General features: G+C 41.2%; 1 long non-coding RNA gene across 1 annotated transcript; it reads left to right on the top strand.

Annotated features, from left to right (window-relative positions):
- Positions 1 to 2,165: 2,165 nt before the first annotated feature.
- LOC121353309 lies at positions 2,166 to 10,127 on the top strand. Its single transcript, XR_005955084.1, has 3 exons — positions 2,166 to 3,568; positions 6,446 to 6,532; positions 8,331 to 10,127. It is a non-coding gene; the product is annotated as an uncharacterized LOC121353309 (long non-coding RNA).
- Positions 10,128 to 13,825: the final 3,698 nt, after the last annotated feature.

Raw genomic sequence — 13,825 nt, 5'->3', positions numbered from 1 at the left:
CCCCCCCCCTTACTATTGTTATCAAGCTTTTGTCACCAGTTTCTGTTTCATTAACCAATGTGTAATCTGTAAATGCCAGACCCCTGGTCCCATCCACAGGGCAGATCTAAATGTCCTCCTTTAGCTAAACTGTGTTTTTTGCTTGATCTGTCAGCACTCTTACTGCATATGCTCCAACAAACCAAGTGCCTTTGTTCTCCTAAAGCAATCCTGCCTCAGGCTATCCTTCCAGTAGAACATTAGTTCTTTTGTTTGGATAAAAGGGTGTCATCACTCATTCATGATGAGAATATGATTCAGCCCCTTCTCCTCACATTCACGGTCCAGTCTTCATAAATACTTGCTTTTACAGCATATTGTGTGTGTATTCAAATGTCTGACATCAGTGGGCCAAATTGTGCCCTAACATAAATGTGCTCCAGTCCTGCTGTTCATGTTGGAGGAATTGTGGGGAGCCTAAATCAGAAGAAAGTATGATCTGTACCCAGTCCCATTCAGATGTTTGTTTGGGTTTTTTTTAGTGGCATTAAAAATTTTAAACAAAATGTTCCCTGATCTGAAACAAGTGAGGTTTAAACAGCAGCCCACTAAAGTACGTGTGATTTTTTTCCCACCTGCTTTGCTGAACTTTTGGTCCATGCCTACCAAGAAATCTCCTTAGTGTTGCTATTGTCATGTCAACTTCACATAGATAGGAAAAATTTCGGGTGCTCAATTGAATTTACTGGAGGTGCACTTCTGAACCTTCCCCATTATATGTTCCTTTTTCTTTACTGAACTAAGTATCTAACTACTACAATTTCTCTTCTAAGAAGCTGTATTTGGGCAGGAACACTGCTGAAAGGCAGTGAATAATAATAATAATAATAATAACAAAAACAACAACAACAATGTAAGCATCCACTAGAAAGTCTTGCTCTGCTCCTGAAACTTCAGATTTGTTATTATGTCTGTAAAGCAGGGAGTGGTGAGTACAGTAATTTCTCTTTGCTCTGAGGTTTCACCACTCTCTGATTTTCCAAATCAGAGCTGTATATGAACAGTATAAAGTGTATGGACTGTGTCCCAAACTGGATCTCTGCCAGTTCAAGGGAGAACTGAGGATGTGAAAAGACTTCTAAAATGTATAAAAATACTTGGTCTGCATTGATTTAGCTTCATGCTAGGTTTATTTAATGGTAGTGAGGGTGTGGTGTAAATCCCTATAGTTTTGGGATTTTTTTCTTGGGCAAAACCTCCTAAAATTCACTGCAATCGAGCTGAAAGATATGGAGAGATACAGGATACAAGTGACTTTAAAATAATTCCTCACAACATCTGTTAACACTGAGACGAGCTAATGTTGCTTTATTTCATGAACTAAGGAAGTGGAAAAGAGCCTTAAGGAAAACACATTAGGATAAGCTTAAGGAAGAACGTAGAGCATATGGTGGCACATGGGTAAGGAGGCCCGGATTACCTCGGTTAATAACTCACCCAACACACTGCTTTTCTAATCTCTTAATTTCCATATTTACCTTAAAGTGCTTTAAATAAGAGTTTGCCAGACCTAACTGTAGCTATTCAGTGTGTTAGAAAGTTTCTGATTGGTGTGAAAGGATTTGTGATTAGCCAAACATTTCATGGCCCTCTTGGTAATGTGTTAGGAAGCCTTCCTGACATCAAAATTTATTTTAAAGGAAAGCTTGTCCTAACAGTCAGAAAAGCCTCTAAAAGCTCATCTGTTAAGCCTTGATAACTTTTTAGAAGCTACTCCAATGTCCATTGAAGCAAGCAGAAAGGCTCTCAGTGACTTCAGGATACATTTTATCGGAACACTTAAGCAAGGAGTTGGCTAAAGTGAGTATCTGCTTTAAAGATCTTAGCATTCACAGGACTGTACAACATCCATGAATGATGTGTTCTAGTATCTATTCAGTTTATTAAATAAGAGTATTTTTCATAAATCTACTCTCAACATTACGAGGACAAAGAGAATTTTCACTTCTGAGCTTGTCTTAGAAGGCAGTCAGTTTGTTAGTTAATTTGATTGGAAAATTAATGGGGCACGTAACTGGATGAAGGGTGTTGAGAGACTTTATGGTTCTGTCTCTTCATTGCTGAATGACATATTGGATACCTTGTGTGGAAAATGATGGCAAAAAGGTGAAGTTATTCAGCAATTATTTTTCTTTTTTCATTGTTGGTCTTTCTGACTCTGACAGATAGCAGCATATCTGCTGTATGAATCTTAACCTTTCCTCTCCAGAAAGAGTGATGGGACTTTATGGGAATTCTTGCTTGTAAGTGTCATCATGAAAACAGGACCTGCAAAGCTTTCTCTGTGATTCACCACAACAAAAGATCTTTTGTTTCAAAAGCCAGACAAGACTGGTATTGGGCTGCATACTTGAGTAACACGTCATGTACAAGACCAACCACTTAAAATCATGGAAAATTCAGGACATCATAAATCTTATACCGACTGCATCATTTTATTTATTCAATTTTTTTTCAGATATTTAAAACAAACAAAATGTGTTCCTTCATAGGCTGTAAGCACTCTGCCAATTTAGAACTGCAAAACCGAAATGCAATATAATTGACTCACTGCTTCTACCAAACTGAAGTAAATAAACACTGGAGCCCCATTCATCAACCAGTCCTCTTAAGGCTCCTCAAAGAGCAGATCCAACACATGGGTCTTGTAGTATGTCTAAAAGTCAACAAATACAGGTGGTGTCAGACTACAGGAAGGGATTTATGAAGCCCTGGAAGATTTTTGTATTTTGCTGGCTATACCTTCTCTATTATATTGAAGGGAACATAATCCAGTCTCAATGTTTGTAATGCCTGCTTCTCTGAGAGATACATGACCAAGTATTTGTCTTAGGAAAGATCTTCCCTGGAGGCTCTGGGCTTCCTGTGCCCAAACCATCATATTCAAATCAGTCAGGCCACTCAAAGGGGCCGACATGGGTCCCAGAGCAGAGATGCACATCCCAGGTGTGTGATTGCCTTCTGTACCACAACCTGCTTCCAATTAAATTGCAATGTAGGCCATGTGAAGGATGTGCTGCAGGACTAAGCCAGAAATGACAAAACCACAGATGATGAGTGCAAGTTATCCATCTGAAAGTAATGACTGTGAACATTGAGGAAGGCACATGCAAAAGCATCTCTGAGAATCACTGTCAGAAGTGAATGTAGCCCCATTGAAGGGAGAGGACCATCTAGAAAAGAGGGCCTTTGTATGAATGGTGTGCTGGAAGACCAGAAGAGGATGGCACTGGGTAGCAGAAGCAATTACAAACTTCAAGGGACTTGGAGAAACTGAGGAGGTCTTAAACCACTGGTCTTGTTAAGTTTCATTACCCTGGATTCAAAGAAAAAGACTGTGGTGACAGACAGTGATGAATTTGTTAGGTGGCCTTCTGGGACATACATTTGGATCCATAAAGCAGAGGGCGGCAACCTGAAGAGAGTGGCTGGGATGTAACACACAGCCGGGTGCTGCAAGCTGACCACATTTGGAGATGGAAGAATGGCTTTGAGGATGTTTGTCTACCTTCTCCAAGAAGAAAAGCAGGTAAAGTTTGAGTATAATATACTCACTGGAAAGGTAAATTATTTACTGATGGAGGGCTTGGTTTGAATAGCCAGGAGAATATTAAAGTCATAATGAAGAAGAAATTTAAAAGAGGGACAATACACTTTTGCTCAGCAGAAAATCAGGCTCCCAAGCAAGTAAAGAATGAAGGTGTCCAAGGACATGATGCCAACAAGTGCAGTTATTCCTGACCCATCAGTGTTGGGCAGCCTGGTGCATATTTCATGCAACAGTACCAAAATTGGGTAAGATAATATGCACAAGTAGAATATTAAGTGGATGGCAAAAATTAGACAAGTATGTTTGTTTCTTTTTCTTTGTGATTTAAATAAAACATCTGTTTGAGGCAGTCTGAATAATTTTCTCATTCTACGTGTGAATAAAAAGAAAATGAATATGCAACTTTGACCACAAAAACGAACTACAATCTAGCAGATTTTAAAACTCTATTTTTTAAGTCAGAATAAAACTGGAAAAGAAAGGATAGATTTGCTAGGAGAGTGGGTTCAAAGGGTCCTTATTCAGGGATTAGGATGCTCACCCAAGACAACAGGGGTCCAGGTTTCTTTGCCAAATGTGGATCAGAGCCTTGAGTCTCCCTTATGACTGAATAGAGATTTTACTTCTTCAGCAAAAAACTGACCTAATTATGCCATATAGAGAGATATTGATTACAGAACTGAAGCAAATGTCTGCTTATGTGCAGAAGATTGTGCCTTGATTATATTTGTGTGCAAAAATAGTAAAATGTGAACCAGTAGTATAGATTCTTGCTGCTTAAAAAAGGCCAGTTTTCTAAAGCTGAAAACAATTATAAGTCAGATCTACTGGGAGAATTTAAACAGAAAAATGTGAATGATAATTGCAAACTGTTTAAAAACATTTTACTAAAAAGTCATAGTTGTTATAAACCAAAACAACAGAGCTAAAGTGAAAGCTGTTCTACTACACAAAAAACCCACATGTAACACTTGAAAGAAAGAATGATGCAACAAGAAATAATTTAAATCAGAAGATAGGAATGGTGATAAATTTGCAAGGGAAGCAAGAGAAGTGTAAATAGAGGTGTTTGCCCAACGGAGTTAATGTTCATACAAGTTAAGGACAAGAAGTTTGTGATGTACTTAAGGGAAGAAAACCTATCAGTGCTATTTCTCTCTGTGGATGAAAATGGTATAATTATTTATACTAACACTGAGAAGATGAGAATAGCTTTCTGTGTTGGTTGGAAAAAGCCAGTTGAAAATATATAATCCTGCAATAGTCATGATGTATTTTCCATTACAACAGTAATTCAAGAAAATATTTTAACAGCAGCTACTAAAGTAGGTATGTTAAATCAGAGGCTTCAACAACTTCTGTCCACAAGTTTGAAAAGAACAAGTCAAAAACCTCCTTTGGCTATAAATAATGATTTTCTAGTAGACATTGAACACTAGGAAAGTTTGAGAGAACTGGAAAGATACAGTCTTATTTGTATGACACATATAGGATGAAAACACCAGTCATGTGCATTTCCATTTGACTTTCTTTGGTCTTAGAGAAATTAAAGTTGTTGTCAGACTGCTACTAACTCTGTGAAAGAGATTATAATTTAAAAAAAAAACCCTTTAAATAAATGTTTATACAGCTAACTTAATATATTTAAAATATTATTATGGTAAATGCAGCTAATAGTATTTGATGCAATGTACTTTGAATTCTGTATGTCATTAAGCTTGACACATGATGTAAATTTGATTAAGAAAACAATATTTCCTTAATTATAAGTATTAAGTATACAGATATGAAATTGACATGTCACACTGAAAGTGGGTTAAATGCTGCACAGTGATTGGTCTGAAAATGCAGTTGCCAGTGGAAATTTATAATTTGCTTGATGTTTTGAATGGAGTCCTGAAACAAGTGATGTCTGGTCTTCTGCCATTCAAGACATTTTTCTTGGAGTTTAAATATAATTGCTCCTAAAAAGTAACACAGGAGGAAGAAAAAGTGATAAAAAATATAGACATTAATACTTAAGAAACTGAAATCAACCAAGTAGTTTGTTCCTGTTTGGTTTTGTTTTTTTTTTTTTTTTTTTAGTAATCAGATTCTGAACATCACTAACCATATCTACATTAGCAAATGATTTGGCTGAATAGGAGTGGAGTAGCAGATTAAAGCAGCTCACACTGGGCTCTCTACATGTGGTGCAGTATTTGATGTCAAATCAGACTTAGTTCAGTTCCCCAGACTAATCATCAGTTGCTCATTCAGATCCTAACGCCTGCGGCAGTGGCTGGGATGCGTGTGGGAAGCAGCTTCCTGACTGGTTTCCCCTGGCAGGGATTCAGTTCCCCCAAATCAAATCCAAGACGGTGACCTGCACCCATATACAATAAGTGGGGTTGGGAGGAGGATAGCACAACTCACCTCTAAAGGTCTCTCCTGCACCACATGCAAATGTTTGGTGGATCTGGTCATTAAATCTACAAAGAAGGTGGGACCGAGGTGTTTGTGTGTGAGTCAGGCAGGGGATGCTGGGAAAGGCGGTCCTCCAAAGAGCTGGAGCAGTCCTGAGACTGCTAAATAGGAAGCAGAAGGCTGCATCTGCCTTTGGCACCGCTGTGGGATGTTGTTCTTAGTGCTGATGTCCCCAACTGGAGAGGGGTGCTGGATGAATTGGAGAGAGTTCAGAGAGGAAAGCCATGTGAATAATGAAAAGTCTGGAAAATAAGTCTTACTGTGATAGGCCTGAGAAGCTTGTTCTGTTTATGTAACAAAGAAAAGATTAAGAGGTGACTTGATCACAATCTATAAATATGCACACAGGGAACAGAAATTCTGTCACAGTTCACTCTTTTGCCCTGACAGACAAAGGATGTGATCTAGTCCAACTGCTGGAGTATGACGCTGGGCAGCCAAAGACAAGACGAAAGCAACATATTTTTAAACAAAAAGGTAATTAATCACAGGAACTGCTTAGTAAAAGTTGTGGTAGATATCCTACCCTTCACCATTTCAGAACATAGATTGGTGTTTCTTTTTACGTATGTGCTCTAAATTACTGCTTAACAACTTTCCCTTCTCCCTCTCTGCCAGAGGATCACCAAATCCCTTCAGAAAAAAAGAAATACACAGATGGCCTAGTAGAGCAGTTACCCAATGGCTTTCATTTGCAATCAGCTCAAAATTAAGATAAACTCTGTATGTTTATTCCCTTTTTCCCCTCAATTTTATTCACTTGTTTGTTGGCATATGGGGGGGATAAATATGCACATGCATGCTCACGCAGAGTATTTCCCTCTACAAAGCTACAGATACTACGACTGTTAGAAATTTTTGAGTAAACTGGTTTGTTAAATTTTAAAGATGTTTTATTCCCAACTGAAAATGTCCAGGTTCCACTAATAGTAGTGTAATAAAATCTTTCATATTGATTTTTTTTTTTAATTTTGGCTGGGGTTAAAGTGGCCCAAAATGAAACACTTTGTTCAAATTTTTCTCATAGGATTTTTCTCTACAGCAAAATCAAAATCTTCTTGTGGAAAATTTCAGTTTTGTAGTAAGTGCATTCCCATTAGAAAATAAATGCACTGTGAAACTCCCAGCCAAGTCTAGTAATGATGGTCATGACAGAGTTGGGGGAGAGAGAGAGAGAGGGTGGATTTCATTACACTTTCTCACCCAAAAGAGAGGGAGAACTGAGCTTCTACATTCCCTTTGTTTTTGCAGTCAAGTTTCCTGCCACTTCTAAAGCACAAACCCCTCATGCATATGCATTTATTGCTTGGGTATCAAACTGATAATCTATGAAAAGGATTATGATTCACTGCTGTAATTATTGGCCCCCAGCTTTCACCCACAATTATTGTGTGCATATATCTTCCAGCTTGCAAAATCCCCACTTGCCCATATAAATGATGTGATGGCATTACTCTGTACTTTTTTTGCTGTCCTAACTGCTCATTAGAGCAAACACCTCAAAGAATGCAAGTAAACGTGTTGGGACTGCTTGGATTATCTGGCTCACTCCCTCTTTTTCTCCGTTTTAGGAGTTTTTCCTTCTTTTCTCTTGCCACCCCACTTTTTTCCTGCTACAGTATATTACCCTGTATTTTTCCTCTCATTTTTCCAAGTGTCCAAATGCTCCTGTTTGATTTATTTATGTCTGACACTGTTTCAGAGTGCTCAGTTCATTTCCTTTGGGAGCATTCTGCGTTAATCTCTCTTCATTTGGATGCTTATTTCCTTCAGCTCCCTTCTCCCACTCAGCTCCTCCAGTACATAGTTTTCCTCCTTTCTCCTAAATTTGTTTGCTCTGATGTTATCTTTTTCTTCCCTTAGTCAGATCCCTTCTTCTCCTCTACCTCTCCCCATCTCGCTTTTTTTTTTTTTCTTCTTTTATGTTTCTCCTTCCTTTACCTTTCTTCTTCCTGTGCAACCCATTATGATCCAGAGGGACTACTTTTCTTGCCCTGTCTCTGCAAAGGAGACCCACCCTTCAGCCGTGCACTTTTCCATACCTCTTTTATCCTACTCTGCTCTTCCTTTTTTTCTTGCCCTAGTTTTTTTCTTCTTCTTCCTATGCCTCCAGCCTTTTACCTGTTGCCAGGCTCTAGGTGTTTTGCTTGACAGGGACATGCCCGTTCCCCAGCCCCACATTTACCTGGGGAACTTGAGAGCAGAGGACATCCCTGGCTGTCCGTGTGCTGCCCCAACTCTCCCCTCGGGGTGATTCTGTGTCTCCCCCGCACAGGACAGAGGCGTTAAGGAAGTCAGTGGAGCAGAATTTGGAGGATGCTCTTGCGCCCTGCTGCAGCTCAGAGGTGTGCATGCAGCTGCCTGTCTGCTCTTGAAAGAAGTCGTGGGGTTGTGTAGACAGCTCCATCCCAGCCTCTGGGCGTGCACCCTGCACTGGCCAGTGCTAATAGGCAAGTAAAAGCCCCCCGAGGGCCACTCACTTCCCTCTTGTAAATCCGCATGTGGTTTGAAAGGGTACTTTATGAGGTGCCTCTGTATACTTGATCCCTTGTATTTTTTCCTGCTGTGAAGCCCGAGGCTGTCTTTCACAGCTCCTGCAGTAAAGCAGGGCCTTGGGATCCGGAGTGGCAGGGACACGCAAGCAGCGAGTGTCGGCTTTCATGGAAGTCGCAGGCGCTTTCATCAGAGAGCCGCCGTGCAGCCCTGCCTGCCCTCCCTGCAGTGCTGGAAACCCAGGCAGAGGGTGGCTGAGGCTGCTCTGGCAGACTTTCTGCCTCCCCAGTGCTCAGGTACTGCATCTCTTGGTGGGGTTTTGTCCCTTTTCCCCCCCTATGTTATAGATGGATAATGAGATGATTGGCTCTCACAATTAAAAGATAACTATTGTGTGAATATTAATAAAAGCTCTAGTAATGTATAGTTATGTTATTGTAATTTAGATGTCCTCTGTTGTCCCCATAGTTCCCTTTTTCCTCCCTGTATTGTTACCATCAGACAGCTGGGGGTGTCTAGGACAGGTAAAAAGAAGGCATGCAGATGTGTCCCTTACCTGTGGCAGTTGGGAATGGAAAAGCTTGTGCTTAGGGAATGCGGCATGGCAACACCTGACCTCCAATCAAGTTACAAGAAAGCAGTCTCCACCGATAAATGGCAAAGAAGAGCTGACTGACAGACTATAGGAAGGGCCAGGGTTAGCTGATGCAACCCCCTGGGGTATAAAAGACTTGAAGACGAACTGGCCACGTGGTATGCACGAGAGGCAGTTCCCAGCACTGCAATTTTTTCCTTATGTAGTCCTTTGTTGTATTTTTTTTTTTTTTTTTTTTTAATTTTCAAAGTGAGCAGTTGTTTCTCACACCTATCATCACAGGAGAGTGGCTGGTTTAGGCCCTTTGTTCCCTCTATGGTTCTATAGCTATCTTATAGTTCATTGCACGAGAGAAAAGCAAATAAGGAACTCAGACAGCAACAGAAGGCCTTGAAAGAGGTGACAGTGAGGAAGTGCATGGGAAGACCAGCTCCTGTACCTCCTCCACGCCCATCCACTCCTGTGACTCAGTGCCACCGAGCATCTCCTCTGCCAAGAAGCACGGCACCCTCGCACAAAGAGGATGCAGCTGACTTTGCCTTTCCTACAGGAGAAATGAATGGTAGTGGGATTTCTGGGACACCCTCTTTGCACCTTGGCAAGATGTTCAACTGCTTTGTGAAAACCAGCAGCTGTTTAAGACCCACAAGGACCATCAGAATGTACGCCTCAAATCCACAGAAACAACCTACTGTGGAGATCTCTGTAAAGAGGTAGTTGTTGTAAATAAGCAAAAATTAATGTGAAATGCTCCAAAATGTCTCTTTCAAAAGTCTTGAGCATGGTGGACACAGACTGCAGCATTTTTGAAAAGGAAAAAACATCAGTGTCTTTATCCCTGACCCCTGCAGTTTCATGATGTTACAGGAAGAGAATGAACTGGCTGCAGACAGGGTTTTTGGAGTTGCTGTCCTATCAGCTAGTGATTATCAGATTGTCTGCCTGTAATGACATATCCAGTCATATGTTTTCCCCATCAAGGCAAAAATAAATGAAAGGAAGAAACAAAGGAGTGTAAGAGTCCAGCACTTCATTCTTCATACTTCAAGAGCTGTAGCAACAAATACTAGGGAGGAATTCCCAAGTGAGAAATGATACCAGTTCAAGGTCACATAAGCTGATGCATGGAAGTACATTACAGGAAAACTAGAAAGCTATTTTGGGGACAGACATTGTTTACTGAATGCTTGGAGGGATTTTTTTTTATGTTCAGTGCCTGGGCTCTGGGTTAGCAGTTGAGCCAACATTTCTAAAGCAAGGGGCTGGGAACTGGGGGATTCTGGATGCTGCTTCTGGGGACCAGAGGCTAAACTAGTCCTTCATTACTGAACCTCAGGAAAGCTCGCATTTTTCACAGTTGGGACTATAAACATTATGCGTTCTTAATAGCACTGCAGAAAAAGTTAATTTCTTAGTTTGATGACAGTCAGTTTCATGGGGCAGAGCTGCATGTTTTTGTTACTGAAGTCATTGAAACAAAGTGAAGGCAGCTTTCTCTAAGGAGAAGGTGTGTAAGTGGGGCTGTTCCTTGGAGAAATGCTGGTTTTCACGGAGCTCCCACACTTAGCGCGATGCAAAATGTGCTGCTATTTTCCCCTGGCAGTAGGGAATGTGGGGGGAACTTCTGGGACCTCCTTTCCCACCAGAGCTACACAGGACCTACCAGGCATCACAGGGACCAGGAGGAAATGCTAATGATAGGCGACAAGGCCAAATCTCATGAGAGGTGAGAGCAGGAAAGGGAGCCCCAGAGCACTGATGGGTGACTGTCCCCTCCTTCCCTGCATCCCTGGGGGTATGTCTATGGCCTGGGCAGTACAGGGCAGTGCTGTGAGCAGAGCCCAGCCAGCCTTTGCACAGGTCTTGCCAGCATCTACCCTGGGGCAGGAGCACGAGCGAAGGCTGACCCAATGACTCATGTGCAAATGTCTTTCTTTCGAGTTGTTAGGGCTGCAAGCTCCATTGAGAGCTGCTTTCACTAACCAAAAATCTGCCTGAAGTTAAACTGGCTGTCAGGTCACACAAGAAAATGGGTCTTATTTTGCACCTTCCTGTGGGACTTGGAGTAGTTTATGATTTCTCAGGAGGGACCTCTCCTTCTAAACACACCACAGTGGGCCTGAGTAAGCCTTTCCAACAGGAGCATCACTGATGGTGATACATTTCTGCTGGCCACTTCAGATTTGCCAAACAAACAGACAGCTTGTATGAAAAAAATCCCCTGTGAGGCCTAATCATAACAACATTTGCACGGCTCTTGCTCCATTCAGTCATTGCAGATGGTGAACGCGTCCTCATGGGGACTGTCTACTGTGCCTTTGCTGGCATGTGGGGCTGCCCCCAGCCTGGAAGTGCCTCCCCATTATTATTAATAATAAATTTTCAGGACTGGCATGGGCTGCCTCTGCTTCCTGCAGCAGCTGAAGCCAAGTCTGTAAAACAGGTCTAATTTTAGAGCAGCCGGGGCTGAGCACAGAATGAGACCAAACCCGGGAAATTTTGAGTTTTCATTGTTTCCTCAGCTGTGGGTGAAGATCTCCCGTGGATGTTTGGAGGAGTTTTTCCCAGATACGTGAGCCCTTGCCTCTAGTTGCATCTCACACAAGCTCTGTCTCCAAAACCCTGGTGACATCAGGCTCTTTTTCCCCTTTGTTTCCATGTCTTTAAAGTGGGACACTGTTATTTTCCTACAGTGCTTCAAAAAGGGAGAAATTAGTAGTGAGAATTCATAATGAACATTGCTCAAGTGTTTGAATAATAAGATGTTGAGGGCTTTGTTTTGTGAGGTAGTGCTTCAAATGCAATGCAGTTTGTTTAGGCTTCCTGGGAAATTATGAAATGCATGTGTATGTGTGTGCATGGAGGGGGCAGGGAAATCTGAGACCAGATTTTATGTGCGCAGGGAAAGATTTACAGAACCGTGTTTTCTGACGACTTCTTGCCATCCGTCAGTTTAATGGTGCTGCGTGCTGCTGAGCTTTTAATGTTTTGTCATTTGGCAATAGAGGAGGGAAAACCTACAGTGAGGCTGGTCCCTGCTTGAGTGCTGTGTATCTGGAAACCTTAACTAGCCCCTGCTGCACTGCTGGACACGTAACCCCGACACTTTGTCATGTGAAAGGCTATCAGGTAGCACAGCGGTGCAGAGTCATTTCAGAGGGTGCATGGGAATATGTTGCACAAGGAAAGGTACTCTTTACTCAAGAGTTTTTTCTTGTAAACAAACTGACCAAGAAGCTGAAACAAAGCTATTGAGCCATGGCAAAGAAAAAGGAAAAGTCACACTTCCTTTGTGCTCAGCAGACTGTTGTCAGTTATGAAGTCTGCTATTATTGACCTTAAGAAGGCCTATTTTGTTACTGAAAGACGTTTTCCTGTTCTCTGGGTGGATTAACTTGAGCTTAGAATATCCCACTCTTTTTATTGCAGGCTTTCATCTCTGCCCATTTTGTCAACATCCTCCAGAAAACAGGAGTCAACTGACAGAGTGGCACTGTTGGAGGTGAGATGTTGACTGCATTATTTTCATTACTGCTTTTACTAAGTGGCCATACAGCATTTCCATACTTCTATGCTAATTAAAACTATAATTTAAAAACACTTTCATAAGGCTTTAATTGTCCTCTTTTGGTCTGGGAACCAGAATAAGCCATTTGCAAGGTTATTTATTTGTTTTGGAACAGAGAATTAGAAAAGTGAGAAAGCAAGGGAAAGACTCCTTGAGTGCAAGGCACACAGTACCAATGTAAAACCTAAGTCAGGCTTCAAACCACAGACCAATTATAAGGTATTTCTATGAAATATTTACACTGAAGCTGTATTATGGATGGACAAGGAAAGGTGTTCCAATGGTGTAACGTGACCATCCCTCTACTTGGTTCTGAAGACTGAGGGTTTCTAGCAGTTTCTCTCCCTGCAATTCTGCTTCCTGCACTTTTAGATGTTACGGCTGGAGGGATTGTTGTTATTATCTATTACAACACAGTCTGTGGGATTGAATCACCAGCTAGAACAGATAGGAAGATAGCCCATCTTTAAATAACACACATGGAAGAGAATCTATCCCATTCCTAGATAAATTGTTAATTCCCTCCTTTGTTAAAATCTTGGCATTTGTCTAGTTCAGATTAATATAGTGTCGGATTCCACCTACTGGATGTCGTGTCTCCGTCTACTAATTCAGAGATCCCCCTGGTACAGGAAATATAATACAGCTACTTGCAAGCTAAAACCGAACAAAATTTGGAATTTTCACACAGTGGGCAGATGCAACTTGTCAACATTTGTCTTCACTCCACATGATGCACAGAGAAAAGCCTTATTAACATAAAGGAAACCCAGGATGGAAACATACAAACAAACAAACCAATCTAAACAAAATGATCATTTTCTTTAATGTAGGACCTTTGTTGTTTGAATGTACTAAATTGATTGACCTGGGCTTTCTTTTGTGTCAGTTCAGTATGAAAAATAAATATTTTCCCATAATGCTGCATTGCTCCTGGGAATTACAGCATGAACAAACACTATCCTTATTCAACTTAGGCAGAGGCTTCTTGGCTGGACTACAGCTCCTGTAATGTTATATACAGCTCTGAATTAAGTGACAAATTACTCTATGGCTTGCCTGTAGGAGAAAACAGGTACCTATAGCACTGATAAATGTCTTCACAAGAAGGTGA

This window comes from Pyrgilauda ruficollis, unplaced genomic scaffold (assembly GCF_017590135.1).
Source record: "Pyrgilauda ruficollis isolate IOZ18807 unplaced genomic scaffold, ASM1759013v1 scaffold20, whole genome shotgun sequence".
In the NCBI taxonomy this organism is placed as follows: Eukaryota; Metazoa; Chordata; class Aves; order Passeriformes; family Passeridae; genus Pyrgilauda; species Pyrgilauda ruficollis.
This window is presented reverse-complemented; position numbering and strand designations above follow the sequence as displayed.